Here is an 8,283-nt window from a genome sequence, read left to right as displayed (position 1 = left end):
TGACCACCCCAGCAGCCTCACACGGCACCCAAATCCACTGTAGCCGTGGAGCCTACAGACCTGCAGTGAGGCCTTTCTCACCATCACCAGGACCCCTTCCAGACCCTTAGGGATGAGAGACACTCCTCCGTAACCCCTGGGGGGTCGTCCGGTTCAGCCGTTAGGTCAATCCCTTTAAGTCATGGGAGGAATGGTCGTGCATTGGTGAAGATACAGGGAGGGCACCTCACCTGGGCGGGCACTGCCATCTGGGCACAGGCGGCCTGCCTGTATGTTTAATGAGCACCGCGCGTTCCTTGCCGTCACCTGCTCCGTTAGGGCCCCCCAGGAGCAGGTGCAAGCTACGCTCCGGGGCTGCGTGGCCTTCACAGTCCGCAGTCCCACATGGTCCGCCTGCAGCCTCCTGCGGGGGATGAGCCTAGCGGGCGCCTTGGGGGGCGGCGCCTGGGGCGGGAGAACCTGAAGCATCGCCCACCTGGAGGCCGGAGGCCGGGACCAGCAGGACCCTGACACAAGCCGGCCGCTCTCCACCCAAACGGCCTCCGGCCCGGGCAGTGGCAGCCCCCGCGAGCCGATCCCGTTAAGGCACCCACGTCGTCCGTGAGCTCGAAAAGCGTTTTCTCTGTCTCCCAACTTTTCCAGAGTCGGACGCGCACGAGCTAAAAATAAACGTGCGTTAAACGTGTTTTGGAAACGAGTTCGGGCTATAAATAAGTTTATAACCAGACAGAAGGCATCTGGCCGCCCAGCCTCGTGCCGCGGCGGGACCCCGCTCGCAGCTCTCTGGGGGGGAAGCACTGTTTTCTGGACGGTTCTTGAGTTCTGCTCAAACCGCGGAAGCAGGACTCTGGCTGCGGCGTCCTCGTGCCCCTGAGCCCCCGAGCGTGAAGGTGGCAGAGACTCCAAGGACCGTGGGGGCGATGCTGTGTTCCGCTCCCGCGAGGACTCCGCGTTCTGGAGAGCCAGAGTTCCTGGCGTGGATCATTACATATTTTATTTTTTAGGGGTTACAAATACTGCTTGGAGACAACTTGCAAAGCCCAGGCCCAGGATAAAGGGAACCATGTCTCCTCTTCCACGTGCCAGGCCGCCGCTCACAGAAGACGGGAAGCGTAGGGGTTCCTTTGTCCAGATGTGAATAACCACGTCTGAGGACCGGTTGCTGCACACGGGGTGAGGGTAGAAACGGGGAGGAAGGGAATCACGTGCAGGCTCTGACGCCGGGAAGGGCTCCGTTTGACCGGACGTGGGGGCTCCTCTCAGCTGCGTGCTCTGGAAGTGGGCTGGAGACACAAAACAGAAGGAATTAGCCCGAACATGTGGGTAAGGGTCCCAGGCCCAGGGTCCCAGCCAGGGGGCAGGTCCTGAGGCAGGAGTGAGGCATGCGTGCCCAGGGACAACCGTGGCTCTGGGCTGGGGCCTGAGGGCAGCAGGTGCGCCATACCGGTCCGTTCGGTCTGGTGGGGACGGGACAGGGAGCCCCCGGGAGGAGCTGCCCCCACGGGACACCTTGCCATCGGTACTGTTAAGAGGGAACAAGAAGAAACCTGCCAGTTCCTCAAGGGTTAAACACGGAGGTGGCCTGTGACCCTACAGGGGTCGCGGGGGGCGTGACATGGGAGCTGCGTGTGTGCGCGGGTGTGTGAATGTCTCAAAGTCCGACCTGCGCAGGAAGGAGTTATGGGCAGGTGAGCAGGTGTCACGGGCGGGATAGGGGCATCCCCAGGACACACGTCCACATGCCAACTTCCAGCACATGGAGCGGAAGGGACGCGGCCAGCAGCCCGGGGACGCCTGGGGCCCCAGATGCCGGAAGAGGCTGCCGGGACCCTCCCCGGAGCCTCCGGAGGGAGTGCGGCCCGCCTGGACCTCAGACTCTGCTCGCCAGACTTTGGGGAGCGAAGGCAGCCCAGAGTGGTGAGCGCCGTGTCCAGCACGAGTCCTCAAGCGGCACCTCGGGGCGTCTTGAGACAGACTGGTCAGACCGGTGACCCCGAGCACCACAGCCCGTCGGGGCTGCTGATCCCCGGGTTCGAGAGCCGCCCCCACAGCCGGGCTCAGCCATCTGCGTGTCCTCGCCAGCAGCCCGCGTGGAAAGAATGCCCTTGCGGAGGACAGCTGAGTTAAGTCTTGTTTTGGCAGCACATAACTCGGGTTATTTTAAGGGCTCTTGTTCATGCCCCAGAGGTTATGTACCAGCAGATTGCAGGAAATCACAGCCACGCATGGCATTAGGGCCGCATTACTGTCTGGCTCCAGAATCCGAGGTATGTAATTAACTCCTAATCCCCGGCGTCCAACCCCCGTCGGGAACTTCCATGACAGAAACGCGCTGTCTCACGAGCCGTTCCGGGGTCGCGGGGGCACAGAGCTCCACTGGGTTTGAGCAGACGCCGCCCTGGGCGGACACATCCACGCCGCGCCAGGCCCACTGCACACACGGAGCGAGGTGGAGTCAGGTGTTGGCAACAGGCGACCGGCTCCATCTCCTCGCATGCTGCCCTGGCGGCGCGACGGTCAACCTCCCAGACTTGGTGGCATTTCTGAGGTTCAAGGGCAGCAAGAGCCTCACTAGGAGCCAGACAACGTTCCCACGACCACCGGGGACGAGGCGGGCTCAAGAAGCAACTGGCCTGCACAGGTTGTGAACTCTTTGGTCGAGTTGTCAGTTTTCGCGGAGTCAGAACTGGGTTACCTGAGAGGAGCGGGTTGTGAACTTCAGTTTCCTTTCTGACCCACTTTAAACCCAGCCCTGATCCCGTTGTGCGACACAATGCAGGTTCTTTCCCGGAAAATGCACAGAGACAATGGGCCCTCCAGTCTTTGAAAAGGAGCGCCCATGTGGAGTTTGGGTGTCCTTCCAGACTTGGGGATGAGAGAGAGAGAGAGACAGAGACAGAGAGAGAAAGAGATGATGGAAGGATGGATGGATTGACAGACATGATGGATGGATGGATGGATGGATGGATGGATGGATGGGGGGATGGACAGATAGATAATAGATATAATGGATGGATAATAAGATAGATAGATAGATAGATAGATAGATAGATAGATAGATAGATAGAAGAATCAATGGATGGATAGGTAGGTGCATGGATGGTTGGATGGATGGATGAATGGATTAATCGATGGGTAGATGTGATGGGTGGATGATGGATGGATGGAGAATGGATGGGTGGATAGATGAGTTGATGGATGATATGATGGAAGGAGGGATCGATGGATGCACATATAGATAAATGGGTAATAGATTGAAAGCAGGTGTGTTTCCTTTACTCCGCTTGTTTACAGCGCGCAGGTGCACACACGGAAAGATGGTAAAGAGCGTCTGAGGCTGTACATGTGGGTTTGTGCTGGTGCAGAGATGAGCAGAGTCCCTGATCCGTAGACACAAAAATTAGAGGCATCATGATTATGTATCGAATCTCCCATAACCTCCCATAACACGGGTGCGTAACACGGAATACAATCATATCATGTAATTACATGATACGTGAGTGTGTGCTACACTGCACCGCATAGCATACACGTATCTGCCTTGTAGAACGTGTAATTTTAGGAAACACGTGTATCCCTAGCCCATAAAAACACAATGTAGTAGGCCCGATGGTATGTAATCTGGTTTCTCCTTTTGCGTTATTTTTATAAGCCGTGAGTTGTGAAGATGGCTGTCAAGTTTCCTATCTGGATTTCAACCCCACACCTGCACCGTGAGGTGAATTACTCCTGCAGTGGACCCTCCCCAGTGGATCTGTGGACAGGTGGGGTCTGTGGACAGGTGCAGTGGAGTCTGTGGACAGGTGGGCTCTGTGGACAGGTAGGCTCTGTGGACAGGTGGGGTGGGGTCTGCAGACAGGTGTGGTGGGGTCTGTGAACAGGTGGGGGTCTGTGGACAGGTGGGGGTCAGTGGACAGGTGAGGTCTGTGCACAGGTGGGGTCTGTGGACAGGTGCCCTTCTTCCCACTGGAGTCATGGCTGTGTCTGGCCAGTTGGAGATTTCCCGAGCCTGGCGGGACAGGGGTTCAGGCCCCCAGGACGTCGAGCTCAGCTGAAGGCAGATGCTCCACCCATGGAGCCCCCCAGGTGCCCCTTGAATCTGCAGGTGTTCGGGGCGGGCGCGATGGGGGAGGTTGCTGCAGGAGGGTGCTGACGTGAGCTCCGGGCACCGACCGCGCAGGAGCACCCGCTGCAGACACCAGGCCTCCGCGGACCTGACCCCACAGCGCGGGTGCATGGGAGCCCTGGGACTCTGCGCCCACCTGCAGCAGTTACAGGTTTGCCCTGACAGGTGACGCCCCGCGGCCGTCGGAAGCAGCACGCCTTCCACAGATCGTACCTGAAGTGCGTGAGGGCCGCAGGAAGCCTGCGCCTTGCCCGGGGCCCTGTCCCAGCGCACAAGCGGGCCCCGGTGGCCCCCAAGCCCGCAGAGTCTCCCGGACGCCTGTGCATCGAGGGGCGCAGTTATTTCTGGCCACAGCACAAGGGGACCAGAGGGCAAGAGTCTAAAAACACCCCATGCAGAGCGTGCGGCCCACACCTGCCAGGCACGCCTACGAGCCTGTCGCCTGACAGCGGCTGGCCGGAGCCGCTCTATTTCTGGGGAGCAGGTGCAGGAAGGACGGACGACAGGCCCCGCGCTGCCCATGTGGGCGGCGACACTCAGGCATTCGCCCCCAGGTTAACAGGCTTGGGTCTCGGCCTTCCCGTGCACATAAACCCTGCGGTGTCAGGGTCTGCGCCCCATCTGGGTCGCGGGGTGACGGTCGGCACAGGCCGCTGTGGGGCTCAGGGCACCAGGTTAGGGGTCTCCCCTCCTGGCAACAGGTGCTTCTTGGTTTTCCGCTGGCCCTGGAGGTGGCTGGTCCCACCCTTTTCCGGGCTCGCCAGCTGGCTGGGAGGACGTGCCCCTCTCGGCATTCAGAAAATCTGCTGGGGTCTGGGCCCCCACGAGAGCGCAGGCCCCGCACCTCCCATGCAGCACACTCACGTCCGGACTCCGGCTCTCCTCTCCGGTTGCCAAGGCAGGGCTGCATCCGACAGCCGACGACCCCCCGAGGTCCTCCTGCTTTGGGTCTGGGTCCCCATCCCGGCCCTGCCCGCGGTCCCGTCAGAACACAAGACACACTCAGAGACTTGCCGTGTGGCTGGACCCGAGGAAAGTCAGTGCAGGCAAATGCCAACTTGCAGCTCCCCGGCACGAGCGGGGGCCGCGGACAGCGCGTTTTATGTTCCCTCTTTTACTGCAAAAGTGTGCGTTTTGGTGAACCTGAAATTGAGAGGAAACCTCCGCCTTTCCTCCCTCCTTCCACATGGAATCAGGTCGCCCTGGGAGCTGGGAGCTGGTGTTCCCGTTCTCACAGAGGGACGGGCTGGTTTAAGAGCAGCACACGTGAGCACCATTCTTGTCCTACATTCTGTCTGGGCGTTTTTTTTTTTTTTTTTTTTTTTTTTTAATTATTTATGATAGTCACAGAGAGAGAGAGAGAGAGGCAGAGACGTAGGCAGAGGGAGAAGCAGGCTCCATGCACTGGGAGCCTGATGTGGGATTCGATCCCGGGTCTCCAGGATCGCGCCCTGGGCCAAAGGCAGGCGCCAAACCACTGCGCCACCCAGGGATCCCCTGTCTGGGCGTTTTGACGCTCCTGTGGGCCACGTGTTGTGTGCTGGGTCCCGGGGACGCAGAAGTCAGTGAGGTGTACCTTGGAGGAGCTCCCAGTCTGGGGGAAACAGGAGAAAAGGTGGTTGACATGCTTGGTGAGGTGGGCGGGCAGGCCAGGAAGGAGGAGGACGTGGGTGACAGGGTGGGAGCCCACCTCGGATGGAGGACACAGCCCCGGCAAAGGGACGGAAATGGGAACCGAAGTGTGTGTGCAGGTCCCGTTGTGGTTCAGGGCCAAAGTGCACATGTCGCGGTCCCAACCCCCAGGACCTCAGCATGCGAGGTCTTACAGGGGTCATCAAATGCAAATGAGGTTGTTTAGGTGGGCCCTGCCCCAGTGGCCTGGGGTCTGCATAAGGAGGGGACGATTGGATGTGGGCACGGCCACACACGAGCACGGGGGCAGAGATGACGGGGATGCGTCCACACACCACGGGACGCCAGGAACCACTGGCAGCTCCAGCTGGGAGAGGAGCAGCTCTTCCCTCCAAGCCCCCAGGATGTGCCCACGCCGCCCCTCCTGGATCTCAGACATCTGGTCTCCACAGCCAGGGAGGATGGAATCCTGTGGCTTTCAGATCCCCCTCCGTCCCCGGGCACATTGCTTACGGTCGCCCCGGGGACGTGCGTGCGAAGCCCCACATACCTACATTCCCAGGTGTGAGGGCAGCTGTGGGTGCGGCGATACGAGGAGCACACATGCCCCAGGTGGCCAGCGACGTCCCAAATGTGCGGATGCTCCGGGGAACTGAGGGTCCTGGAGAATCCCCCCCAGTCTCTATATTTCCCGCTTACATTTCTGCCGCGCGGGATGAAGCGTCATTCACATTCTGCAAAGTGGCAAAGCCAGCGATGCTCCATCCCGGCTGTTGGGGGCCGGGAAACGTCCGTGGTTGCCTTGGGAGGTACTTTAGCTGGGTATGGAATCACAGGCTCACAGTTGTGTCTCTTCCAGAACCTGAAAGCTGTTGCTCCACGGCCTTCTCACCCGTGTGGTGTCTGGTGCAAAATCCTGGTGGCTCAACGGTTGAGGATCTGCCTTCAGCTCAGGTCGTGAGCACCACCCCAGCTCCTGTTGCAATGCACCCCCCCCCGGGGGAGGGGGACCTCGTTTTGCCCGCTGCTGGGGCTCCAGCCCCTAAGACAGTGCCTGGCACAGAGGAGCTTTCCACTACATATGGGTGGCATCAGAGCCACGGGGCTGGGGCACGGGCCGCTTTCACTGCTGAGATCCTGTGCTCCCGAATCCCTCCTTGCCGTCCAGGCCAGCGGCAGTAATTTGGAGTAGAGGCGACTTGGAAGAAGGGATGTTCATTCACACGTTCACACGAGGTGCTGTCCCAACCATCTCCCCACCCGTGGACGTCACAAAATCCTTTTACATCGTATAGTTTTCAGCATTCTGGAACATTCTTTTTTTTAAATTAATTTATTAATTTTAAATATTTTATTTATTCATGAGAGAGAGAGAGAGAGAGAGGCAGAGACACAGGCAGAGGGAGAAGCAGGCTCCATGCAGGGAGTCTGACTTGGGACTCGAGCATTCTGGAACATTCTGGAGACGTGGGGCTGCCGGGACCGAGGGCCCTGCCGTCTCCAGGGTGAGTGAGGGGTGAGCCGTGTCCACACCGCTCCATCCTCCTAGCTGGGAAAACCTCAGCTCAGAGTGTTGTTGCTCAGCACTGCCGCCTGCCCGCGCCCCGTCTCAGGAATAAAGTATTTGTGTGTGTGTGTAGCTGTGTGTGCTGGTCTGTGATTGCGTGTCTCTGTGCGAATGTCCTTGCCGCCTCGTCCCCCGTGGAGAGAGCGCGTCTCTGAGGCGGACTTGAGTCGTCCCAGCCCCGCACGTCGGCTCCGGAGGCAGGAGGTTTGTGCGGAATGCTGACTGTTCCCCCAAGAAGAATGACCCCAGATCCGCAGCAGCTGTTTCATTACAGCTCGGAGCGACGCAGACTTATTTAATAAATAGAAGAATTTTTTAATCAAGTCATGAGACAGGATGTATAAACTTTATTATTGATTACACGTTTGTAAAAGCTTTCTCAATAAAGCAGGCTTGCTCCCCTCTGTCAGGTTTCTATTAGGCAATTTAATCTGTGTAACTCTTACTTTATACGGTTCTTTCTGTTTTATTACTTCGTATTACACTACATCTTTGTGGCCACAAATTGAATAGCATAATTGTTTTTTCTTCTTGGGACCCCCCCCCAAAAAAAAAACCTACAAAAAACCCTGTGCTTTTTGTTCCAGGAGGTAATAATTTTAGACAAAACGTAACCATTTTAATGGGTAAAAGTTCTACCAAAAAATAATAAAAAAAAATGAAAAACGCTTCATGGGCATTTACGGCTCCCTTTTGATCTAAAACGTTGGGGCAATCTGCACGATCTGGTTTTTTTTTGCCGAGCAAGAAAGAGAGGTCGGTTGTGAACGGTGCCATCTGCTTTCTTACATATTTTATGTAGGAAAGAGCTAATTTTGTTCAAGGGCGTTTAATTTTACGGTCACAAAGTTGGTTTTCCCATGATAGAGCAGGTGAATCGCTATCAATTAAGGGGCATCAACGCTTCATGGAGGGCGGGACCGCTCAGCTCACGGGCTCGGCCCGGACGCGCACTGTG

The 8,283-nt window shown here is 57.8% G+C and overlaps 1 long non-coding RNA gene across 2 annotated transcripts; it reads left to right on the top strand.

Moving 5' to 3' along the window:
• The first annotated feature begins 727 nt into the window (after positions 1–727).
• LOC144307595 (uncharacterized) lies at positions 728–7,994 on the top strand. 2 transcript variants are annotated; one of them, XR_013374407.1, is made up of 4 exons: positions 728–2,267; positions 3,653–3,803; positions 6,618–6,994; positions 7,125–7,994. It is a non-coding gene; the product is annotated as an uncharacterized LOC144307595 (long non-coding RNA). The 2 variants fall into 2 exon arrangements; XR_013374406.1 differs by lacking the exon at positions 7,125–7,994 and having other exon boundaries at positions 6,618–7,117.
• Positions 7,995–8,283: the final 289 nt, after the last annotated feature.

Source organism: Canis aureus, chromosome X (genome assembly GCF_053574225.1).
Source record: "Canis aureus isolate CA01 chromosome X, VMU_Caureus_v.1.0, whole genome shotgun sequence".
Lineage (NCBI taxonomy): Eukaryota > Metazoa > Chordata > Mammalia > Carnivora > Canidae > Canis > Canis aureus.
Note: the sequence above shows the minus strand (reverse complement) of the source record. Positions and strands in the feature narration are given on the sequence as shown.